The sequence below is a fragment of the Leptonychotes weddellii genome, chromosome 16 (genome assembly GCF_054177405.1).
Source record: "Leptonychotes weddellii isolate Sample4059 chromosome 16, ASM5417740v2, whole genome shotgun sequence".
Classification (NCBI taxonomy): Eukaryota; Metazoa; Chordata; class Mammalia; order Carnivora; family Phocidae; genus Leptonychotes; species Leptonychotes weddellii.
The window spans coordinates 23,985,586-24,001,821 of record NC_138384.1 but is presented as its reverse complement, the minus strand read 5'-3'; positions in this window follow the sequence as shown (position 1 = coordinate 24,001,821).

Genomic DNA, 16,236 nt, shown 5'->3' with positions numbered 1-16,236 from the left:
GAGAGATTTTTTTCACTCTGCTGATGATTGCCCTTAATTATTCATGGGCCTGCCCCTCAAGCTCAAAACCTGGGGTGTTGAAAACTTCTGAGTAGTTTGAAAGTTTCATCCTAGGGGATAGTGATGGTTGGATTTCTAAATCACTTGGTTGCTTTTCCCTCTGGGAAATAGGTCTTGATGTTCTGTTGCAGATTTGGAAAAGGATGTTTAAACATGCTTTACTACATTTCAAAACCTCTTCTCTTGTGAAATTAACAGAACAACAACAACAACAAAAAATCAAGTACTATTTCATGTATGTATCACCCATTTTTCCAAGTGTGGCCTGCTACAAACCACTGGTCTGTTGAACTGTTAAGCAAGATGTCTGCCAGTGCAAATATGTCATAATTTCTGCACCCTGCATAGTACGACTTGATACAGATGCAACATCCTACAAAGTCTCTTGAACAGGAATTTTGTTAGTAGTTCCTGGTGCGTTTTCTTTGAATTATTTTTCATTACTATCGATGCTCACTGAAAGCTTCCCAGCAGCGGTATGACGTCTACGCGGAAGAATATAAGTTTGAATTAGGTTTTTGCCATTTAAATATCTTCTCCGCTGAGCAAAAAAGTTCAAGAATTTCTTGGAGAACATTATAATGCTCTCATTCTGGAAAAAATGTATCTACAATTTATATACCAAAGAGGTCACTGTGCTTGATTAAAAATGACAGAAAGGCTTTAATAGTTTCATGCTATTATTTGGCAGTTTTATTTTCAGATATCTGTGTTGGATTTGCAGGTTTTTTGTTAAATAGACCATCCAAAGAATGTTTTTATTTTCCTAAAAGTTTTTATTTTTATTTTTTTTTAAGATTTTATGTATTTATTTGACAGAGAGAGTCACAGTGAGAAGGGAACACAAGCAGGGGGAGTGGGAGAGGGAAAAGCAGGCTTCCCGCGGAGCGGTGAGCCCGATGTGGGGCTCGATCCCAGGACCCTGGGATCATGACCTGAGCCGAAAGCAGACGCTTAACAACTGAGCCACCCAGGTGCCCCTATTTTCCTAAAAGTTTTTAAAACAGAGTGTCATGTTTATCATATTCCTAACCCCTAAAGAAACAGCTTGTGTGCAAGAGGTTTTCAATTTTCATCTAAATGAAATGCATTTCATTAACCACTGCCTCCTGCAAGTCAAATTACCCAATCAATAATCTTTGAGATTGGCTGACAGCATTTCTACCACATGTAGCTAATCTATTAATATAAATTTCCCCACTGAAAAATTTCCATTTTAAGTTATTTAATTTGAAAGGAACATTTAGGAAATTTGATTATTTATGTCATCCAACTTACAGCCCTGGAGCTGAAACATGTTCCACCCTCTCATTCTCTTGCTCTTTAACAAGTTTATCCGTAGGTATGTATGCCTAAGCTATCTGCTAGAGGTTCTCTAGGGTGTATATACTTAGGAATAGGATTGCTAGGTCAGAGAATGTGTTAGGATATGCCTCGCTCTAGAAGATAATGCTAAATTGTTTTCCAAGATGGTTGGCCCAATTTACACTCATACCAGCAATGTAAGGTGATCCTGCTGACTCATGTATGTCCTCTCCAACACTTAACTACTGTCAGCCATAATTTGTGGTCAATCCAATGGATATAAAGTGATATCTCATTGCTAAGTTGAATTTCCCTAATTACTAATAAGGTTGAGGAAATCTTTTCCCATGTGTTTATTGCCTGTATGAGTTAATGCTTATGCTTTTTGTCCTTTTTTCCTACTGGGGTGCTTGCCTTTTTTTTTTTTAATTGAGATGTAGAAATTCTTAATACATTCTGAATATTGTTCACTATATGTATTGTGAATATCTTCTACGCTGTTTTCTATTTTAATTTCTTTATGATGTTTTCAAATAAGCAGAAGTCTTAATTTTAGTTTTAATGAAACAAAAATGTATTAATATTATAAGTTAGGGCTCTTTGTGTCTTGTTTAAGAAACCTTTCCCTAGATCCACATCAGCAATTTATTCTGCTATATCATCTTCTCAAATATTTAAAGTTTTGTTCTTCACACATGAGTCCTCAATCTGTCTGGAATTTTTTTTGTGTGCATCATATGGACCCACTTTTTCCCACATGGATACCCAGTGATGGCACTGTTTGTTTCTCCACAGGTCTCCAGTGTGACCTCAGATGTACATGGTGGGACTGTTTCTGAGATCTCTCTGCTGCTACACTGGTCATTTTATCTATCACAATCAAGTGATAGATAAAGTCCACACAATCTTAAGTATTACAGCTTTGCCATGTCTTACTGTTTAGTAAGGCGAGTGCTCCCACGTAATTCTTTTTCTTTAGGAATTTCTTAACTATTTTTGATTTGTACTTTCATGTATTTTAGAATCAACTTGGCAACTGCCACCAACCAACCAACAAAACCTTCTAAGATTTGGATTAGAATTGCATTGCATCAACAGTTCAATTTGTGTCTACATTAACATCTTTATAATATTGAATCTTCTTATCCATAAGCACAATGTATCTCTCAATTTAATTAGGTCATTAATTAACTCAATTTAGGTCATAATTAGCTCAATTTAAGACTTTTCAGTAAAATTTTATGATTTGCTCCATAAAGGTCTTGCACATCTTTTTTTAGATTTTTTTTTTTAATTTATTTGAGAGAGAGAATGAGAGAGAGAGAGAGAGCATGAGAGGGGGGAGGGTCAGAGGGAGAAGCAGACTCCCTGCCGAGCAGGGAGCCCGATGCGGGACTTGATCCTGGGACTCCAGGATCATGACCTGAGCCGAAGGCAGTTGCTTAACCAACTGAGCCACCCAGGCACCCTTGCACATCTTTTGATAGGATTTATTCCTAGGTATCTTACACTTTTTGGTTGCAATTAAATGATATCTTCTTTTATTATGCTTTTAAACCATTTCTTACTAAACTGTTATTATTTGTAATAATTTATCATTAGATTCTTTTGGGTTTTCTATGTAAAGAATCATATCACCTGCCAATGACAGTTTTGTTTCTTCCTTTACAATTGTTATGCCTTTCACTTCTTTTTCTTGTCTTACAGCCCTGGCTAAGACCTCCAGTATAAAGTTGAATAGGGTCAGTAAAAGTGGGCAAAGGGAAGGCTTCTAACACTTCCTCATTTAGAATAATATATAGTATAGATTGCCAAATAGATTTCCTTATTAGGTTAATGAACTCCCCTTTTATTTCTAGGGTCTTTTGTTTGTTGTAATCAAAATCTGGGATTGAATTTTGTCAAATAATTTTTTTGGCATTAATTAAGACAATCATACGGTTTTTCTTCTTTACCTTGTTAATATGATTAACAAAACTTAAAGATTTTCTCAAATTAAGCTACTCTTGAATTTCAGGGATTAATGTTTTATCGTCTTATCTACTACTATTCATCAATGCTTTGTATAGGGTTTTTGGCATCAGTGTTTATGAATTGGATTGGCTTGTAATTTTCCTTTCTTGTATGTTCCTTATCAGTTTTACTGGCCTGTGGAATTAGTTGGGGAGATAGAAATGGTCTGTTATCTGAATGTTTGCAGAACTCATCTGAAAACTATCTGGGCCTGGTGTTTACTTTGTGGGGCAATTTCTAACAGCTGCTTAACTGATTTTTATTTTTAGTGTTTCTAAGACTATCCACTGTTTATCTTGAGGCAGATTTGGTAAGTTGTTTTTTTAGGAACTTTTCCATTTTGTTTTCAAATGTATTGGCACAAGGAGTAGAGTACTATCTTTGAAAATCTCCATTTTTAAATTTAACATTCTTTTTTTTTGTTCCTCATATTGTTCATTCATGCCTCTATCTATTCTTTATCAGTTTCTCCAGAGTTCCAGTTTGTATTTTCAGGATAAACTTTTGTCTTTGTTGATCATCTCTTTGCTTTGTTTTTTGTTTGTTTGGTTGGTTGGTTTTTGTATCCTGTAACTTTATCTTGTAGCTTATTACTAGTATCTTTTTTATTGTCAGTACCAGGACTGCTTTATTACTTTGTGTCATTGTTTTCTTGTTTGTTATTCTCTGCCTTTATATTTATTATTTCTTTCTTCTTTCTTTGAGTCTATTTTGTGTTCTTTTTCTAAAATTTAAGCTGGACATTTAACTCATTAATTTTTTCCTCTTTTCTAAAATAAACCTTTAAAGCTATCTAATTCCTGTTAAGTCCCACTTTCTTGGCATCTCTTAAGTTTTGATGCATTGTTCCTTCCTTATCATTCAGTTCTAAGTATTTTTACGTCTCCATTATAATGTGTTTTACTCTTGAACTGTTTAGAAGTGTGTTTTTAAATTTCTAAATGTATGACTAGCTTTATTTAACTTTTAATATCCACTTCTATCTCAGTTGGTTGGAGAATATCTGTGTAATACTGATTCTTCAAACTCTCTGAGAATTGTTTTGTGGCTCAGGATGGGATAAGAAATTTTCTAACTGTTACATGTTTGCTTCTGGAAAATGTATAGTGTCCATACCCATCAATTAGCCTTAAGTTTGTTAATTGTTCTATTCACATCTTCTGTATCTTTCTTGATTTTTTTTGTCTGCTCGACCTATCAATAATTAAGAAAGGTGCCTCCTGTTATGATGGTGAATTTAGCAATCTCTTTCTATAGTTATAGCAATTTTTGCTTTCTAAGTTTTGAAGCTATTTTACTAGATATACAAATTTAGAATTCCCATATCTTTGTGAATTAAACTACAGTTGATTCTCCTTATTCTCTGTAACTTTCTGTAGAATGTGGCAAACAGCAAATTAACAAATACTGAACCATTGCTCCTAGAGAAAATATAGAGTTAGGCTCCTATGAACCTCTGGTCATAACATTTTCATCCAGTCAATCAACACATAACCTTGTTTTATGTGTGCTTCTGTCTAAAGGCCTCTCATTTAATATATGTTGTTGATTCATGAACATTGAGCTCATGGCCAACAGCACTGTAACTCATGCCTGAATGAAGCTTATATAATATGTGTATTTTCTCCATAAAGCACATCACAGCCTTCTTGTGCATAGGATCACTAGACAGGTCTTCAGCAGTATGCTTGGGGGACATTTTCAACAGCAAAATCACCAACGAAAAGCACAAAAATGCTAAAAATGTGGCACTAAAGGGACTCAGAAAGGACACTTGTTTACAGGATGTGCTGCCACAAGAACGCAGAATGTCACCTTGTTCAACCTCAGCTAGGAATGTGTGCATTGAGTCACTCATATTTTTTGCCACTCTGAGCCTGTCTGCAGATGACTGCAAAGCTCTGCAAGTATTGATTTGGGAGTTAAAATAAATTTTAATGAGTAGGCAAATTTGCAATATGGAATCCACGAATAACATGGATCAACTGTATTTATGATTTCTATCCCTAATAATACCTTTTGTCTTAAAGTTTATCTGATATGAAAATAACTATGCCTGCTTTTTATTTGTTGATATTTCTTTTTCCATGCTTTTATTTTTTACTTTCAAACTTTCTGTATCCTTATGCTTCAGATATATCTCTTATAAACAATATACAGCTGGATTTTTAAAGAGGAAGCTAAATTAACAATCTGTCTTTTTAATTGGCAAATATACTATTTTGGGGATTATTGATATATTTGGAATTGTTTTATCATCTTCCTTTTAAAAATTATTTGTTCTGCTTTTTCTGTACCCCCCAATCCTTCTTGCCTTTTTTGTTTTTGTTTTGTTTTGCTTATTTTATTGCTACAGGTTTGGAATTTGTACACTCTCTGCTTATTCTTGTAGAGGGTACCAAACTATTTTTAGTTTGTTGAGGAGACGCCATACTGTTTTCCAAGTGGCTGTACCAATTTACATTCTCATAAAAAAATGCATGAGTGTTCCCTTTTCTCCACATCCACACCAATACCTGCCATTTCTTGACTTTTTGATTCTAGCCATTCTGACAGGTGTGGGGTGATATCTCATTGTAGTTTTGATTTGCATTTCCCTGATTATTAATGATGTTGAGCATGTTTTCATGTGTCTTTTGGCCATCTGTATACTTCCTTTGGAAAAATGTCCATTCAGGTCCACTGCCCATTTTTAAATTGGATTGTTTGGGGTTTTTTGGTGTTGAATTCTATCAGTTCTTCATGTATTTTGGTTATTAACTGCCATCAGATATATAATTTGCAAACATCTCCTATTCATTTGCCTTTTCATTTTGTTGATGATCTCCTTTGCTGTGCAAAAGCTTTTTAGTTTGATGTAGTCCCAGTCATTCATTTTTGCTTCTGTTGCACTTGCCAGATGAGATGGAGCCAAAAGAGATATTGCTAAGGCCAATGCCCAAGAGTTTTCTGCCTATCTTTTCTTCTAGGAGATTTATGATATCAGGTCTTACATTTAGGTCTTTAGTCCATTTTGAGTTTATTTTTGTATATGGTATAAGAATGTAGCTTTTGCATGTGGCTTTCCAGTTTTCCCTACACCATATATTAAAGAGACTCTCTTTATTTCGTTGTATACTTTTGCCTCCTTTGTCATAGATTAACTGACCATATAAGCATGGCTTTATTTCTAGACTCTGTATTCTGTTCTGTTGATCTATGTATCTATTTTTGTGCAAATACCATACTGTTTTGGTTACTATTGCTTTGTAGTATATTTTGAAATCTGGGCTTGTGATACCTCCAGCTTTGTTCTTATTTCTCAAGATTGCTTTGGCTTTTTCGGGTCTTTTGTGCTTCCATACAAATTTTAGGATTATTTGTTCTAGTTCTGTGAAAAATACTATTGGTATTTTGATAGGGATTGCATTGAATCTGTAGATTGCTTTGGGGGGTATGGACATTTACAATATTAATTCTTCCAATCCATGATTATGTTATATCTTTCCATTTATTTGTATAATCTTCAATTTACTTCATCAATGTCTTATAGTTTTCAGAGTATTAATCTTTCACTTCCTTGATTAAACTTATTCCTAGGTATTTTATTCTTTCAGATGTAATTTTAAATGGGATTATTTTGTTCATTTCTTTCTGGTAGTTTGTTATTCGTGTATAGAAATGCAACAGACTTCTGTATATTAATTTTGTATCCTGCAACTTAATTCATTTTAGTTCTAATAGTTTTTTGGTGGAGTATTTAGGGTTTTCTTTTTTTAAGAAAAGAGAGAGAGAGAGCATGAGCAAGAGGAGGGGCAGTGGGGAAGGGAGAAGGAGAAAGAGAATCTCAAGCAGTCTCTGTGCTGAGCATGGAGCCAGGCTTGATCTCATGACCCTGAGATCATGACCTGAGTTGAAACCAAGAGTTGGACACTTAACTGACTGAGCCACCCAGGCACCCCTGGAGCCTTTAGGGTTTTCTATATATAGTGTCATGTTGTAAGCAAATAGTGATGGTTTTACTTCTTCCTTACTAATTTGGATGTCTTTATTTTCTTTTTCTTGTCTGATTGCTGTGGCTAGGACTTCTAGTACTATGTTGAATAAAAGTGACAAGAATGTTGACAAGACTGTACATTCTTGTCTTGCTCCTAATTTTAGAGTTCCTGATTTTAGAAAAGCTCTCAGCTTTTCACCATTGAGTATGATGTTAGTTGTGGGTTTGTCATATATGGCTTTTATTGTATTGAGCTATGTTCCCTCTGTACTCACTTTGTTGAGAGTTTTTCTCATGAATGGAGTTTGAACTTTGTCAAATGCTTTTTCTGCATCTATTGAGATAATCATATGATTTTTATCCTTCATTTTTGTTACTGTGGTATATCACATTGATTGATTTGTTGATATTGAACTCTTGCATCCCTGAAATAAATCCCACTTGATCATGGTTAGTGATCCTTTCAATGTATTGTTGGATTCAGTTTGATAATATCTTGTTGAAGATTTTTGCATCTATGTTCATCAGGGATATTTGCCTGTAATTTTTTTTGTAGTATTTTTGTTTATTTTTGGTATCACGGGAATGCTGGCCTCATAGAATGAATTTGGAAGTATTCCTCCTCTTCCATTTTTTAAAAAGATTTTATTTATTTGTCAGAGAGAGGGAGAGAGTACAAGCAGGGGGAGCGGCAGGCAGAGCAAGTAGAGGGAGAAGTAGGCTCCCAGCTGAGCAGGGAGCCCAGTGTGGGACTCGATCCCAGGACCCTGGGATCATGACCTGAGCTGAAGGCAGACACTTAACTGACTGAACCACCCAGGAGTCCCAACTTTTTGGAATAGTTTGAGAAGGATAGGTATTAACCCTTCTTTGTTTTTTATTTTATTTTATTTATTTATTTGAGAGAGAGAGAGCACAAGTGGGAGGAGGGACAGAGGGAGAGGGAGAGAGAATCTCAAGCAGGCTCCATGTTCAGTGCAGACCCCTATGTGGGGCTCGATCTCAGGATCCTGAGATCATGACCTGAGCTAAAACCAAGAGTCAGATGCCTAACGAACTGAGCCACTCAGGCGCCCCAGGTATTAACTCTTCTTTAAATGTTTGGCAGAATTCACCTGTGAAGCCATCTGGTCCTTGACTTTTGTTTGTTGGAAGTTTTTGATTACTGCATCAGTTGTATTACTAGTAATTGATATGTTCACATTTTCTTTCTGATTCAGTCTTAGAAGATTTTGTGTTTCTAGGAATGTATCCATTCTAGTTTGCCCAATTTGTTGGTGTATAATTTTTCATATTAGTCTTTTATAATCTTTTGTATTTCTGTGATGTCAGTTGTAACTTCTGCTTCATTTCTGATTTTGTTTATTTGGGTCCTCTTTTTTTCTTGATGAGTTTGGCTAAAGGCTTATCAACTTTGTTTATCTTTTCAAAGAACCAGCTCTTAGTTCCATTGATCTTTTCTATTGCTTTTTTAGTTTTTATTTCATCTATTTCCACTCTAATCTTTATTACTTCCTTCCTTCTATTAACTTCGGCTTTTGTTTGTTCTTCTTTTTCTAGTTCTTTAAGTGTAAGGTTAGATTGCTTATTTGAGGTTTTCCTTATTTCTTGAGGTAGGCCTCTATTGCTGTAATCTTCCCTCTTAGAACTGATTTTGCTGCATCCCAAAGATTTTGAACCATTGTGTTTCCAATTTCATTTGTTCCAGGTATTTTTCTATTTCCTCTTTGATTTCTTCATTGACCCATTCATTGTTGAGGAGCATGTTGTTTAGCCTCCACATGTTTGTGGTTTTTTTCCAGTTTTTTTCTTGTAATTAATTTCTAGTTTCACACTGTTGGGGTGAGAAAAGATGCTTGATATGATTTCAGTTTTCTTAAATTTACTGAGACTTGTTTTGTGGCCTAACATGTAATTTCTCCTGGATAATGTTCCATGTGCACTTGAAAAGAATGTGTATCCTGCCATTTTTGGATGAAATGTTCTGTGTATGTTAAGTCTATCTGGTCTAATGTATCATTCAAAGCTATCATTTTCTCATTGATTTTCTGTCTGGATGATCTATCTATCAATGTAAGTGGTGTGTTAAAGTCTCCTTCTATTATCATTACTGTCAATTTCCCCTTTGTGTCTGTTCATATCATAGTTGCTTTATATATTTAGATGCTTCTATATTGGGTTGCATATATACTTATAATTGCTATACCCTCTTATTGGATTGATTCCTTTATCATTATGTAATGCCCTTCTTTGTCTCTTGTTAATCTTTGCTTTAAAGTCTATTTTGTCTGATGTAAGTATTGTCACCCCAGCTTTCTTTCTGCTTCCACTTGCATGGAATATCTTTTTTCTTCCCTTCACTTTCAGTCTGTATGTGTCTTTAGGTCTGAAGTGTGTCTCTTGTAGGCAGCATACAGCTGACTCTTGTTGTTTTTTTTAATCCATTCAGTCTGTGTCTTTTGATTGGAGTATTTAGTCTTTTCACATTTAAAGTAATTATTGATAGGTGTGTACTTATTGCCATTTTGCTAATTGTTTTCTGGTTGTTTTTGTAGTTTTTCTATGTTCTTTCTTCTTCTCTTGCTCTCTTCCCTTGTGATTTAATGACTGTCTTTAGTTTTATGCTTGGATTCCTTTCTCTTTATTTTTTATGCACTTATGACAGGTTTTTGGCTTGTGGTTACCATGAGATTCATATATAACATCCTGTGTATATAGTAGTCTATTTTAGGTCGATGGTCACGTAAGTTTGAACACGTTCTAAGAGCACTGAATTTCTACTCCCCCCTCCATGTTTTATGTATGTGGCACCATATTTTACATCTTTTTATTTTTTGTATACCTTAACTAATTATTGTAGATATAATTGATTTTACTATTTTTGTCTTTTAGACTTCATACTAGCTTTCTAAGTGATTGATCTACCTCCTTTCCTATATATTTGCTTTTACCAGTGAAATTTATTCTTTTCATAATTTTCTTACTTCTAGTTGTGGTCTTTTCTTTTTGCTCAAAGAAATCCCTTTAACATTTCTTGTAAGGCCAGTTTAGTGGTGATAAACTCCTTTAATTTATGTTTGTCTGGGAAAATCTATCTCTTCTTCAATTAAAAATGATATCCTTGTTGGGTGGAGTATTCTTGGTTGTAGGTTTTTTCATTTCAGCACCTTGAATATATCATGCCACTCTTTTCTGGCCTGCAAAGTTTCTGCTGAAAAATCAGCTGATAGGGGCGCCTGGGTGGCTCAGTTGGTTAAGCGACTGCCTTCAGCTCAGGTCATGATCCTGGAGTCCCTGGATCGAGTCCCGCATCGGGCTCCCTGCTCGGCAGGGAGTCTGCTTCTCCCTCTGACCCTCCTCCCTCTCATGCTCTCTGTCTCTCTCTCTGTCTCAAATAAATAAATAAAATCTTTAAAAAAAAAAAATCAGCTGATAGCATTATGGGTTTTCCATTGTATGTAACTAGTTGCTTTTTTTTTTTTTTGGCTGCTTTTTTATTTTAAGATGTATTTATTTATTTGAAAGAGAGAGAAATTTGGGGGAGGGAGGGCAGAGAGAGTCTTAAGCAGACTCCACACTGAGTGCAGAGCCCAATGCAGGGCTCAATCTCATGATCCTGGGATCATGACCTGAGCTGAAACCAAGAGCTGGACACCCAACCCCAACCGACTGCACCACTCAGGCACCCCTTTCTTGCTGCTTTTAAGATTCTCTCTATCTTTAATTTTTGACATTTTAATTATGTGTCTTAGTGTGGACTACCTTCGGTGCATCTTGTTTGGACCTCTCTGTGCTTTCTGGACTTGGGGGTCTGTTTCCTTCTCCAGATTATGGAAATGTTCAGTTATTTTTTCTTCAAATAAGTTTTCTGCCCCTTTCTCTTTCTTTTCTCCTTCTGGATTCCTATAACATGAATGCTGGTACACTTGATGTTGTTCCAGAGGTCTCTTAACCTATCTTCATTTTTTAAAAATTCTATTTTCTTTTTGCTGTTCAGCTTGGATGATTTCCACTATCCTGCCTCTCAGATCACTGATTTGTTCTCCATCCTCTGATCTGTTGTTGATTCCCTCTAGTGTATTTTTCATTTCAGTTACTGTATTCTTCAGCTCTGAATTGGTTCCTTTCTATATTTTCTCTTTGTTGAAGTTCTTTTTTTTTTTAAGATTTTATTTATTTGGGAAAGAGAGTGAGAGTGAGAGTGAGAGAGAGAGAGCACAAGCTGGGGAAGAGGCAGAGGGAGAAGCAGAGCAGGGAGCCCGATGCAGGACTCAATCCCAGGACCCTGGGATCATGACCTGAGCCAAAGACAGATGCTTAACTGACTGAGCCACCCAGGCACCCCTCTTTGTTGAAGTTCTTACTGAGTTCATCCACTCCTCTCTCAAATCTGGTGAGCATTTTTATGACCATTATTTTGAACTCTTTATCAGATGGATTGCTTATCTCCATTTCATTTAATTCTTTTCCTGAGGGTTTTTGTCTTGTTCTTTCATTTGGAACATATTCTTCTGTCACCTCATTTTGTCTGATTCTCTGTGTTTGTTTCTGTGTTAGGTAGGTCAGCTATATCTCGTGGTCTTAAAAGTAGTAACATTGTATAGATGTCATCCTGTGGGGCCCAGTAGCACAGTCACCTCTGGTCACCAGAACCAGGTGCTCCAGGAATATCCCCTGTGTGGGCTGTGTGTGCCCTCCTATTGTGCATGGGCTGCAACTGCTGCAGTTGCCCTGGTGGGCAGGGCTGGCCCCTCATACAGCTGGGTGACAGGCCTGGACACAACTGTTGCAGGCATGCTGGTGGGCAGGGCTGCCATCCTCCTCTCCAGGGCAGGACTTGCTTTCGAGGGGTGCTGGTCCCAGCTGAGGCTTCCTGCCAAGTGTGGCTGAACAGGAGCCACTTTGGAGGGGTGCCCACCAAGATGAGTGGGTTGGGTGGGGCGAGTCAAAAGGGGAATGCTGGGGTGGAACAAGTCGTGTGATGTGCATAGATTGAGAGTGTCAGAACTGGCTCCTGCCAGTGTCAGGCGAGCTAGGCTGAAGGAGAGCAAATAAAATGGTGCTTGCTAGCACTTCTGTTCCTGGAGGAAGTTCCCGCATATTCCTGCCCTTCTGGCACATGCCCTAAAAGTAGTCAATAAATCCCCTTCATGTATAACTGAGGCATTTTTCAAAATGCTGGCTCTATGCTGGGTCTCAGACCAAGTGATATAGTGCACTGGCATTTTAAGGGCAGAGTCCCAATTTCCTCTAGCCCTCTAGTTCTCCCAGAGTTAAGCCCCACTGATTTTCAAAGCCAGATATTATGGGGGGCTCACCTTCCTGGTGCAGATTCCCAGGGTGGTAGGTGCCCAATGTCGGGGCTGAACCCCCACTCCTCCAGGGGCATTTGTGATATCCCTCCCACTTGTGGGTCACAGCACAAGTGGTTTGGTTCCTGATGGAGTCTCTGCCCTTCCTACCCTTCTCAATGTGGTTTTTTTCTTTATATCTTTAACTGTGCCCTGCTAAAGCCGTTCTGCTAGTCTTTAGTTTGTTTTCTGAGTGTGTTGGTTCAAATGTAGTTACAGCCTTGATGTGTCCATGGGAGGACGTGAGCTCAGGATCCTCCGTCTCTGCCACCTTTCCAAGCTCCTCACTTTCATATTGCTTTCTCTTTGGCACCCTATGCTGAATTCTTGGTGATTATTGTGGATATACCTTCCAGTTTACTAATTCCATTTTCATCTATGTCTAATCTACTGTTCAATTATCCTCTGGAGGTGTTTTCTTTAAGTCAACAAAGGAATATTTTTATTTCTAGAAGATCCATTTTTTAAAGTTTCTGTTTTTTTCTTTCTTTGTGTTCTTTTTTTTTTTTTTTTTTTTTGGAGAGAGAGTGCAACCACACCAGGGGGACATGGGCAGTGAGGGGCAGAGAGAGAGGGAGAGAGGAATTTAAGCAGGATCCACACTCAGCACAGAGTCCGACATGGGGCTCAATCTCACGACCCTGAGATCATGACCTGAGCCAAAATCAAGAGTTGGACACTTAATTTTCTGAGCCACCCAGGCACTCCAAAGTTGCCCTGTTTCTGATTGTATCTCATTGGTCCTTATCTTTGTCACTGCCTCCTTTATTTCTTCAGCCATTTCATACACATCTGTTTTATATTTGATATCTGCCAGTTTCAAGATCTGCTATTTCAGGGGTTAGGGAACTCTAAATATGCTCTTCACTTTGCTACCTGCTACACAAAGTGGCTTGCCTTCCCATGTGCCTTCAGAATGACTGTTAGTTTCTTGTTCTTAATCGATGGGTATCCTATGGGTCTAAATCGGACATACTTTCTTCCAGAGTTTGCTTCTGTATCTAGTCACCAGAGGGCATCGCTGTCAGGGACTGAGGCTTGGCTTCGCACTCTTTCCACTAGTCCAGAATTTAGACAGCTGTGCCTTTGAAGCCCCTGCCCTAAGGCAACAATTCCTCTCCCAGCCCTGAGAACTCCGGCCTCAGCCCACTTTTCTTGGAGTCATCTCCTTTAGTGTGTAAGAGCAGAGATAACTCAAAGGGTGTATCCTTTGTACTGTTTTGCAGCTAGAAGGCTCTTCAGACCACCTAGTCTGCAGCGATGCTCAAAGCCAAAAAGGACTGAGCTTTACAACAAGCCACACTTTAGAAACTGGCCGAAGAGATTCCCAGTAGAGGAAAATATAATTTCCAGGTAGTCATTGTGGTACTCCCTCATTCACTTTTGGATTGTCTTGTTGCTGTTGTTTGGATTTATTCATTTGGATTTTTGGCTGCTTACTGGAACTCATCGCACGCTCAGAGCCACTTATCCCACAATAAGTGAATCACATTTAAGTCCTTTCCACTCTCTTTCTAAGTTACAGTATTTATGCTTCTATCTTTCACCACTATTTTTATACGTCACGGAACCTCTTCACTATCCCCTCATTTTGCTAATTGGAGCTGTTAACACCACACAGTCCTGCTATTCCCACAGGCCCGGGGCTGGACCTGTGACCTTAGCCAGGCCCCGTAGGCCCTCCCGCCGCTGGAATTTGAGTCTTGAGCCAAAGTACTGAAAAACCAAAACAGCTGGGGCCGCCACGCCAGGCCAACAGCAGGCCCTGCTGGCTCTTCCTTCCTGTCCTGGCCTCACCGAGACCGGGCTCTTCTGTCAACGAGCTCACGTGCCCCCTGCAGAGCTCTCTACTGTGTAAGAGTCAGGCGCAGTTTCTGTTGCTTCTGACCAACGAAAACTTGACCACTCCATTGGCTGAGGGCTCGGAGTTATCTTTTATGCCTAAGAATTGTCATCGCCTGTCTGATGAGTGACTATTGCCGAATAAGTTCTCTTCAACGATAAGAACAACTGCACTCACTGAAAAGCAGTGATATTTCCCCATGGAAGTCTGTGACTGGGTGACACGTGTTATATAGCAGTTCTGCAGCAATATCCCTTATGACATTCAAAGTCAAAACTTTCTGAAATTTTAATCTGGTTCTTTTTTTTTAGGTTTTATTTGTTTATCTGAGAGAGAGAAAGCATGAGTAGAAAGGGAGGATGCGGGGAGAGGGAGAAACAAACTCCCTGCTGAGCACGGTGCCTGATGCGGGGCTCAATCCCAGGACCCTGGGATCATTATCTGAGCCGAAGGCAGATGCTTAATGACTGAGCCACCCAGGTGCCCTGAATGCAAGGTCTTGAAGAGATATTTGCACACCCATGTTCACAGCAGCACTGTTCATAATATACAAGAGGTAGAAGCAGCCCCAAATCCATCAAGAGATAAATGGATAAAGAATACATGGTGTATATATAAAAAATGGAATATTATTCAGCCTTAAAAAGGCAAGAAATTCTGACACATGTTACCACATGGATGAATCTTGAATACATGATGTTAAATGAAATAAGCCAGTCACAAAAAGATAATTATAGTATGATTCCATTTATATGACGTGCCTAGAGTAGTCAAATTCATAGAAGTAAATAGAATGGTGGTTACGGGGGTGGGGTGGGGAGTTACTGTTCAATGGGGACAGTTTCAATTTTGTAAAATGTGAAAGTTCTGGGGATCTGAACTATACGCTTAGAAATGGTTAGGATGGGGGGCACCTGGGTGGCTCAGTCAGTTATGCGTCCAGCCCTTGGTTTCGGCTCAGGTCACAACCTGGCAGTCGTGGGATCAAGACCCATGTCAGGCTCTGCATCAGCTCAGAATCTGCTTCAGATTCTCTCTCCCTCTCCCTCCTGCCCACTCTCTCTCTCTCTCAAATAAAAGATAAAATCTTTTTAAAAAGAGAGAAATGGTTAACATGATAAATTGTTATGTGTTTCTTATAATAAAAAAAGAAATTAACATCATAGGTGCAGGCAGTATGTGATGCGGTCCAGGCAGGCAGTCCCTTCTGCATCACCCATCCCAAGATCAACACAATGACCTCTGATGTTTTTTACACTTTTACGACAAATCACACACATCCATAAACAATATGCAGCATTGTCTGTGTTTTTAAAACCGTCTTACACCATACTTGACAGTCTGCTGCTTGCTCTTTCACTCAACATGATTTCAGGATTTAGTCCATTCATTTTAATTGCTGTCAAGTGTTCTAGCCTATGAATATGCCTCAATTTATTTATTCATTCACCTGCTGATGGACATTTGAATTGTGCCCAATTTTTATTTTATTTTTTTTATTATTATGTTATGTTAATCACCATACATTACATCATTAGTTTTTGATGTAGTGTTCCATGATTCATTGTTTGCATATAACACCCAGTGCTCCATGCAGAACGTGCCCTCTTTAATACCCATCACCAGGCTAACCTATCCTCCCACCCCCCTCCCCTCTAGAAACCTCAGTTTGTTTTTCAGAGTCCATC